General features: G+C 38.2%; 1 long non-coding RNA gene across 2 annotated transcripts; it reads right to left on the bottom strand.

Annotated features, from left to right (window-relative positions):
• Nucleotides 1–3,189: 3,189 nt before the first annotated feature.
• Nucleotides 3,190–8,738, bottom strand: LOC139719252 (uncharacterized). Of its 2 annotated transcripts, none has more exons than XR_011710087.1 (3): nt 7,673–8,738; nt 5,280–5,369; nt 3,190–3,805 (listed from the first exon to the last, which is right to left on the bottom strand). It is a non-coding gene; the product is annotated as an uncharacterized lncRNA (long non-coding RNA). The 2 variants fall into 2 exon arrangements; XR_011710086.1 differs by having other exon boundaries at nt 5,293–5,369; nt 7,673–8,733.
• Nucleotides 8,739–9,919: the final 1,181 nt, after the last annotated feature.

Raw genomic sequence — 9,919 nt, 5'->3', positions numbered from 1 at the left:
TCAGGGGAAAATTATGCTGCCCTACGATCTAAAACTCTGAAATTTTCAAGTTTGACTGCACTCTTACTAAGAGGTCACTATGGGTAACGAAATTATGGTGGCAAAATCAAACTGATGATATCTGCTCTTCATTTTTTTTTTTTTTATAATATAACCGGGAGGGGTAGCCATTATATTAGAGCGGAAAAACTAATATCATTTTCTTCATTCACTCAAAGTTAGCTTTCGAAGTTACTTCCTTTTGTGACCTGAGGGAAGCATAATTTTCCAAGACTTTCTTACGCAATAACACTTGCTGTCTTCCAATATAATGTTTTGTCTTCTAGATCTTCTTTGACAATATATTCCTCATCAATATACATGTAGTATTACCAAAAGATGCATAAAGTTTTGACATATATCTGATGCAAAAATAAAAAAATAGATAAATTTGACTTCTGACTGGCAGGACACTAAATGTGGACTTCATCACTCTCATCAATTGTGAACAAAATTGACATAGCAATAAACAAATAATTGGGAACACATGACCTCAACATGACTTTTTTTATGGCAAAGAGAAGCTTTCATTATTTTTGTTGGAAATGCCAGCAAAAATTATTTGTTATATAAAATTGCAAAATCTAACCCCGTAAACACATTTTTGTTTTTCATCCCCCTCACAGTTGTTTAACATATAAACATTCAAATAATATATGAATAGACTGGAATGGTGACATGCTACCTTGATGGAATTTATGAATACTAAGGACAGGCCTTAAACAAAGTGCCAATTTCATGACAAATTCAAAGTACTTTTTTATGCAAAATGATAAAGTAAAAATAAGGTCCTTTTGTCACAATCTTAACAATTCAATCAAAGTTTTTGGTACCAATGGCAAAGGTATTGGTATCAACGACAAAGGTAATTGGTATCAATTTAATGGCAGAGGTTACTGGTATCAATTCAATGGCAAAGGTAATTCGTATCAATGGCAAAGGTAATTGGTCTCAATGGAAAAGGTATTGGTATAATGGCAAAGGCAAGTATATTCCATCTTACAATGCATCTATTGTGAGTGCTACAGTAGTCTTCACGGATCTGAACAATCCAAAGTGACACACAGCAAACTAGGAAGCAGTGTGCGGATACATTTGGATTGTACTACTCATATCAGCAGGAATGTGAACAAACTCTTGGCATATTTCTGAATTGTGCTTACACACACCTTTTTACTAATTAATATGACATAATTTTTAATTAGCCAAATGGTTTTAGAGCTACACAAGTCTCCCACTTCACCCTTTGTCCCACTTAACCCCAGTCTTCCCTATTCCTTTACAGCAATACTAACCCTATAAACAAGGGATTTTGTAATCTCAAGTCAGTACACATTGCCAGTAATTTGAATCAACCATACAACAGTAGTGTAGTTTGGCAGTAGGCTATAAAAAATTGATGAAAACAAGCACAACTGGTGTAGGGCCTACACACAACACAGTGTACATCACTTAACCCTAACTAGGCCGGGCTATTTAGGTAGTTGATAGAGCCGGGGGGGGGGGCCTCCCAGGCCCCCCCTCCAGATCTCGGCCGTCGACCGCGCGATCGCGACGAAAATTAGCACACACATCGCCTATGATGTAATCCAAAATGCCATGAAGTTAATTTTTCAAAAAATCATCATTTATGCTAAATTATGCTAATTTATGCATGATGATGCATAAAATCAGACTATTTGGTATAAATCACACAAAAAAAGCTCAAAACAGGCACATTTTTTGTGTAAATATTCTTTTTAGTGTCCTTAGCAAATGTAGTTAAAAAAAATTGTGATATCAGAAAAAATTCCTAAGAATTTTATTGTTTTTTTGAATTTCTTATGTATTTCATTGTTTTTTCGACTTTATGTTTTTCATTGTTTTTTTGATGAAATTTGTCCGCGACATCGCTCCGAACAAGAAAATATGTTATTCAGTGATTTTAATCAATAAAACACCAAAATAATCATGCTTTTATGAAATTTGCCAGTAAGCACAGTTTGCATTGAAATTGTACACGAATTAACGTTTTTGAGCAATTTTTGGTCTGACATGCATGTACATATTTATGCGTAACTTCGGAACCGCGCGCCCGGGCGTCGCAAATTTGGTGTCAAAAGATGCGGGAGACTCGAAAGAAAAAAGTCATGAAACGTAGCGGCGATAGCTTTTTGCGATTGCGATACATTGCGCGGAACGTCGAGGGGGGGGCCTCGGAGGCCCCCCCCCGGCCTAGTTAGGGTTAAGTGATGTCAATGTGTGCTATATTCCATTTGTCATCACCCCACTGCAAAACTTGCACTTGTGTCCTTAGAGTACATTAAAACCCTCGTAAACAACTTGAAGAAGGAAACATTTCCTTTATAAACAAGACAATTGCCAAAATGTCTCTTGTCCGTTTGCACAGAATAGAAAAAATTCTAACTCTCAAAGTTTGGTAACCCATGTCTGTGACCTTTAACCTTGTAATGACCTTCAACTCTCCAAGAGATATCTACCAAATAAGATTCGTTCCAAACAGACATGTCCGTCAAGAGCTGTGAGAAATTACCAAAATGCACCCTAAAAAACATGACTTTGGCCCCTAAAAGATCATTGACCCCTGCCTGTGACCTTCGACCTTGTGGTGACCTTCATCTCCCAAGGAAACATTTACCACCTAAGTTTGGTTGCAAACAGACATGTCCATCAAAAGTCATGAGCCATTATCGAAACACGCCATCAAACACTTGACTTCAGCCCTTAAAGTTCATTGACCCCTGCCTGTGACCTTTGACCTTAAGGTGACCTTGCTGTTTAGTAAAATGTGTAACTTTCCATAACCACTCTACCCTCTAAATTTCATTAAAATTGAACCCCTCAGTACAGATATTCCAGTTTCTGTAGCGTTACAGACAGACGACAGACAAGCCGACAATGGACGGTCGGACGCTGCACACAATCCCTTAGTCCCGCCCCTCACCTCCAATGGGCTCAACAAAAACCTACAATAGGCAATCACGTACAACTCAAATGAAGTCGTTCAGTGCCCTGTTCCATCTCTCATGAACCCAAGGTAAAACTGCACGATTAGTCTATTGAAGATACTGGTATCCTCACAATAGACTACACAAGCCTGATTCTTGTCCAAAAAAAAAACTGCAATAACTTATTCTCCTAAAGTGAATAATTGTACATCCTGCATAACCTTTAGTCACTACCAACAATACGCAAGTATTTACTTTAGTGGGATATACTATAGTGCAATGCCAGTTATCATAAACACCAATGGCAGACATATTCCTTCACAGGAATACTACATATTGCGCAGTGTTACGTCACATATTGCCTGTATTTTAAAGCTACCATGTAGACCTTACTGCAGTTTGGCACTAGGATGATGACTGATGAAATAACATCCAACTGCTGCACACAGATCACAATCTGCACCCCTGTGTGGTTTATTCAGTCTTTTAACACCCCAGTGCAAAACTGCACATGTGTCCTTGGTACATTAGCCTGCTAAAGATGAGTCCCAAGTATACTCAATCTGGCGTCTAAGGAAAAAGCATTTTATATCAATATCAGTTCATTTTCTTAAAAGAAATACTGCTATCTCCACAGTAGACTGCTCAATTCCAACTCCTGCCAAAAAATAACATTTGTACCTAAAGTGTTAAGGGTAATCGGCAATGCACAATAATTTAGCCCGCTAAAGTGAATTACCCAAACACTATACCACTTTGCTCTGTCCACGAAAAAAAACCCCCGAATCCTCCACAGATCCAAATGATGATGAGGAATTCTGAAACAAAAAACAAAAATGCTATTATTCAATAAAATATATATCTTTTCTATTAATATAACATGCAAACATAAGTAACATTTGAATATCATAACAATCATGAATAATTAACATTCCAGTATTCTTGGTTTTGACATAGACTGTCTCTAATGTATCGCATGTTGAATGGCCCAAACTTCTACACTGTTTGCTATTGAAACACATGAAGTAATAGTATTGCAACTCATGCCTTTCTGACTTGACAATATACCACCTAAATTTGGATCCAAACAGACATGCCCGTCAGAAGTTATGAGAAATTATCAAAATGCACCCTAAACAACTTTTTGGCTCCTAAGAGTTCATTGACCCCTGCCTGTGACTTCTGACCTTGTGGTTACCTTCATCTCCCAAGGAAACATTTACTACCTAAGATTGGTTGCAAACAGACATATCCATCAAAAGTTATGAGCCATCATCGAAACACGCCATAAAAAAACTTGACTTCCGCCCTTAAAGTTCACTGACCCCTGCCTGTGACCTTTGATCTTAAGGTGACCATGCTGTTTGGTAAAATGTGTAACTTTGCATAACCACAGTACCCTCCAAATTTGATTAAAATTGAAGCCCTCAGTACAGATATTCCAGTTTTTGTAGCGTTACAGACAGACGACAGACGAGCGGATAAAGGAGGGACAGACACTGCACACAATCCCTTAGTCCCGCCCCTCACCTCCAATGGGCTCGACAAAAACCTACAATAGGCAATCACGTACAACTCAAATGAAGTCATTCAGTGCTCTGTTCCATCTCTCATGAACCCAAGGTAAAACTGCACTATTAGTCTATTGAAGATACTGGTATCCTCACAATAGACCACACAAGCCCGATTCGTGTCCAAAAAAAAAAAAAACTGCAATAACTTACCCTCCTAAAGTGAATAATTGTATAACCTTTAGTCACTACCAACAATACGCAGGTATGGTGGGATATACTAAGTACTATAGTGCAATGCCAGTTATCATAAACACCAATGGCAGACATATTCCCTCACAGGAATACTACATATTGTACAGTGTTACATCACATTATATTGCCTGTATTTTAAAGCTACCATGTAGACCTTACTGCAGTTTGGCACTAGGATGATGACTGATGAAATAACATCCAACTGCTGCACACAGATCGAAATCTGTACCCCTAATATGATGTCACTGTGTGCTTTATTCAGTCTTTTAACACGTGTACCCCAGTCCAAAACTGCACTTGTGTCCTTCATACATTAGCCTCTTGAAGATGAGTCCCAAGTATACACAATCTGGGGTCTAAGGAAAAAGCATTTCACATCAAAATCAGATCATCATCTAAAAAAAAAATACTGCTATCTCCACAGCAGACTACCAAATCCCAACTCTTTCCAAAAAACAACATTTGTACCTGAAGTGTTAAAGATAATTGGCATTGCACAGTAATTTAGCCCGCTAAAGTGAATTACCCAAACACTATACCAGGAAAATGACCTCTTTGCTCCGTCCACAAAAAGAAAAACCAAATCCTCCACAGATCCAAATGATGATTAGGAATTCTGAAACAAAAAACAAAAATGTTATTATGCAATAAAATATATACCTTTTCTAATACTGTATAACATGCAAACATAAGTAATCTTTGAATATCATAACAATCATAAATAATTAACATTCCAGCATATTTGGTTTTGACAGACTGTCTCTAATGTATCGCATGATGAATGGCCCAAACTTCTACAATGTTTGCTACTGAAACACATGAAGTAACAGTATTGCAACTCATGCCTTTCTGACTTGACAATATTCGCATGAAACAATGAAAAATTACCTGAAAATTTGTGCAGTTTTGATAGGATACCTAACAAAAATACTAGTCCAAAACTCTTTGAATAATGTCAAACATTTTGAAGGATATTAGGACAGAAACAGAAAAGAATAAAACCTTGTTTCATGATTATTAATAATATTTAAATACTGTAAAACATGATATATTCGCGGCACGAATTTTTCGCGAATTTGAACCGACAGCCTTTTTCGTGGCATGAAATTTTCGCGAAGTGCCACTGGCGTTCAATGCATGTAGTGTAAACAAGGACTTTCGCGTGCATTTTAATTTCGCGATTCTTGGCGCTCGCGAAATTAAAGTGCACGCAAAAATTTGTTTTACAGTAAGAAAATTCGGGCAAATGATATCTATTTTCGGGCAAGTGTTTTGCAAGTATCAAAATTACCTAGCCTAATCAGGCAATTGCCCCCCCCCCCAAAAAAAAAAAAAAACAAGAAATTGTGTACCACCCTGAAACTGCCCTAATTATCCATTATCATTAAAGGGGAAGTTCAAGACTGGAACGGAGTTTGCAAATTTCCTAAAGAATCTTAGGTACGGTAATTATCCAAATTCCAATAAAGATACATTTCTGACAATTAAGAACTCGTACCTAAGTACAATGTAGTCTCTTCCCCTGTATGCCCCCTAAAAAAAAGGAAAAATGAAAGGGAGAAATGTTGTTTTTCGTATTTTATTACCACTTTTCAATCATTCTGATTATCTGCGCCACGTCATCCTCTAACCCTAAGGAGTCCATGAAAGAGTCTATGACTGAGCTCATCATATTAGGTTGATCACGTCACGCTTACTCTGTTCTAGGTTTCTGCTTACGTGCCTACCTCTGTCAAGCAGAGCTACCAAGTCTCACGCATGCTGCGCAAGACTCTAGAATTTAGGGGCCATCTCACAATCTCATGCATGACACCCATTTTTCTCACGCAACTTGGACCTATAATAATGAGCATAGCTCAAAAGATTTAAGTGATAGTTGCAATTGAGGGTATATTTCCCTTTTGTCTGTCAAAATAAGAAAAAAAATAATCACTGAAGTGTGCACCTGACCGCACCATTAAGAGCAAAAAATTGAAAAAGCTCCCTACCGTGGGAGGCCACAGGAAGGAAAAACCCTCCCACACCCTCACTCGCGCGCACATTCGCACGCCGAGATACCAAGTCATGAAAATCTCACTCATAAAAATTGTTTGAACTTGGCATCCCTTGTCAAGTGGCAGTGTACAAGATAAATTTCCCTCCACCATAATGGTGTGTGTGCAGTGCATCTATGTACAGAGCATCTATTCACAGGGATGCCAAGTTCAATTTTTAGCTCTTAATACTATAGACCTAGTCTTAATGGCACGATCAGGTGCATAATAAAGTGACTATCTTTTCTTTTACTTATTTTGAAAGACAAAAGGAAAATATAGGCCTAGACCTTATGTCTACCTTCAATTGTCAATTGTAACTATCACTTTAATCCTTTGAACCATGCTCCTTATTATGGGCCCTAATTCCAGACTTTGCCCCATACGTGAGAAAAATGGGTGCCATGCGTGAGATCGTGAGACGACCCCTAAATGCTCGAGTCTCACTCACAATGCGTGAGACTTGGTAGCTCTGTATTCATATCATGCACAGAAATCACTGCTATTACACCACATAAATACGCCCTCTATCGATCTGTTAGCTAAGAAATGGCGTCCGTATTTCGCCCATGAACCTACTGACGTTCTACTTCTACCCCTAAATCACTATCTCTTTGGAATTGAATGGAACTTAGGCTTCCTACAAATCTCACCTTGCCCATAGATTCAGGTAACATGGTCTAACATTAAATTCTACGTAACTACGTTAGAAACCTTGCTTGCGACCAACAGCCTCATACCCACTACAACGTACATTCAGGGAGGTATCTCCCTTGATTTTACTTAGCTGCGGGGGCCTGCATGTGGTGCATACGGTGGGGCCAGGCCAGATACCAAGAATCGAGTAAGGGGGACAGTCTGTGTTTAGACATGCCTGTGCACCTACCTGGTATGGTACTCGAGCTGAAAACTCAGTGTCAAACAAAGGTCGTGTCTTAGGCTAGGAAGAAATTAGACGTAGAGTAGTCGTAGAAAGTTTACAGTTATCATCACACCATAGCTTTACGTACGTCGTGATTGCATACAAAGTACAGTACTCAGCACATCGTACCACTGTAAACACGCGTACTGTACACGTACACGGTATAGATAGGGATCGGAGAACATGTGTGTACGTGTATAGAGCGCACGCAGTTTGGTAGGCCTAGGTACATACGCGGAAGCACAGAACATCAGTCTTACAAAGAGTTCTGTGGGCTGAAGACGTTGTCACGCACAAACGCTCAAACTATGGCAAGCCGAGTGTATTTCCTAACCATTAACTACAGTTCAAATTTACGATCAGCTCGATATTCCGAAAGTTCGTTATTCCGAGGGCTCTTTATTTTTCTTTCTTTCTTCCACTTTCTGTGCAATAAATCAACAACAACAATGGCTATCAACCACACATTCTCCACATGTTTAGTTCATGTCACGAACATAATTCCATGAAATAACAACTACTTGATCAGACACCATCTTGGGTAGGTAAATTATGGTCAAAGGTCAAAAATGTCTAATCGTGTATCTTGATAAATGCACGTCCTATCTTTCCCACATTTTGCACACGTAAGGAACATGTTGCCAGAATCATTTCATAAAATAACTTTTTGCTCAGATGCCATCTTGGCTGTGTAAAGTGGAATCAAAGGTCAAATGTACTTCATTCGGTAATCTCAGTGTATAAGTTATTATGGTATCACCGTCATATTTTCCACACACACATGGACCTCGATAGATGTATCATCTCATAAAATAACGACGATTTGGTCTGACGCCATTTTGGCTGTGCAAATGAGGTATTATCTCTATGGGAGTACATTTTTTCTGGAAATTTTAGTACATGTCAAGCACATATATTTCTCATAAAGTAAGTGATTCATCAGACAATGTCTTTTCTCGGTAAATTAGGGTCAGTAGTCACAATATTTATTTCCGAATAAATCGGATCACCTAATTTGTCAGTGTTGACAAATTCTAAGTCTAGTGTTAAACTTCCCGTTGTCACAAAAAAGTTCTTTCTCCTCAAATGTTGTGTAGAGGTTAGCTCAGAAAGTCCTTATCCTATCAATGTCAAAATTATACCATATATGTATCATGTCCCAAAGACGACAGATCTAATAAAATCATAGTGATCAGTCGAAAGTGACGTCACTATGACGTCATTATATGAAAACACATTCTCATTCATATCTCATTAATGGAATGGAATTTTTCTATGAAATTTACCTCACATATAGTTCGAATCAAGTTGATTCTACTCATGTTCTCAAAATTCATCTGTACTCTTCAAACGTGCGCGTACGCGCGCGTTCAAATATTTGTATGCTCCAATCGAGCTCAAAATTTTTTTGGACACGTTTCAGACCATTTGGAGCATTTTTTGAAAAATAGAAAAAATCGGACGGACGCGTACGCGTGCGCGCATATACGCACGCACAGCTAATATGCAATAGAAATTTCCCGTTTTTTCACAATTATCGGCTGCCTAAAATGTCAAGGAATATTTCGACAAAGTTTCAAATCAATCCAACTCAATATGACGTCATGCGGGCCCGTCAAAGTTGAAATTCCGCGCGCGCGTCAAGTGCGATATACAGTGCAACTAGGCCAAAAAAACGCCAATTTTAAACCCGATTTTACTCGTCAGGATGGACGGTGACCCCCTATTTTCTTTAAATATTTCGAAAGCTGATGAGATGTACATGTCATTTCATGGGGTGGCAATGCTGAAAAAATGATTAAAAGATATCAAATTTCTTAACGAAATAAAAAGAGTAAATTTTCAAAATGACGTCATCAAATTTCAAGGTCACTCGAGCGTATCTCACTTATCCTTTGCCGATTTTGGTCCAGATTTCAGTATGTTGTAGCTTATTAAATAGTCTTTCATTAACGTAATAACACAGTTTAGCTTGGATGACGTTATCACCTCTTAAAAATGGATTGAACGTAACCTTGTCAAATTTGGCCAGTTTACGTGTTATCTCTATGGGAGTGCAGTTTTTCTGGAAATGAAAATTGACATGACTATCTTTATCAATCACTAGCTCACTTATGCTTCGGTGAATTTCTCCTGGATTTTAATATGTTGTAGCTTAGACTTTGGGCTATTGGTGATGTTCCCTTTGTTTTTTCATACGATGTCGGGATC

This window comes from Diadema antillarum, unplaced genomic scaffold (assembly GCF_040938485.1).
Source record: "Diadema antillarum isolate AM-2024a unplaced genomic scaffold, OU_Dant_1.0 scf00000107, whole genome shotgun sequence".
NCBI lineage: Eukaryota > Metazoa > Echinodermata > Echinoidea > Diadematoida > Diadematidae > Diadema > Diadema antillarum.
This window is presented reverse-complemented; position numbering and strand designations above follow the sequence as displayed.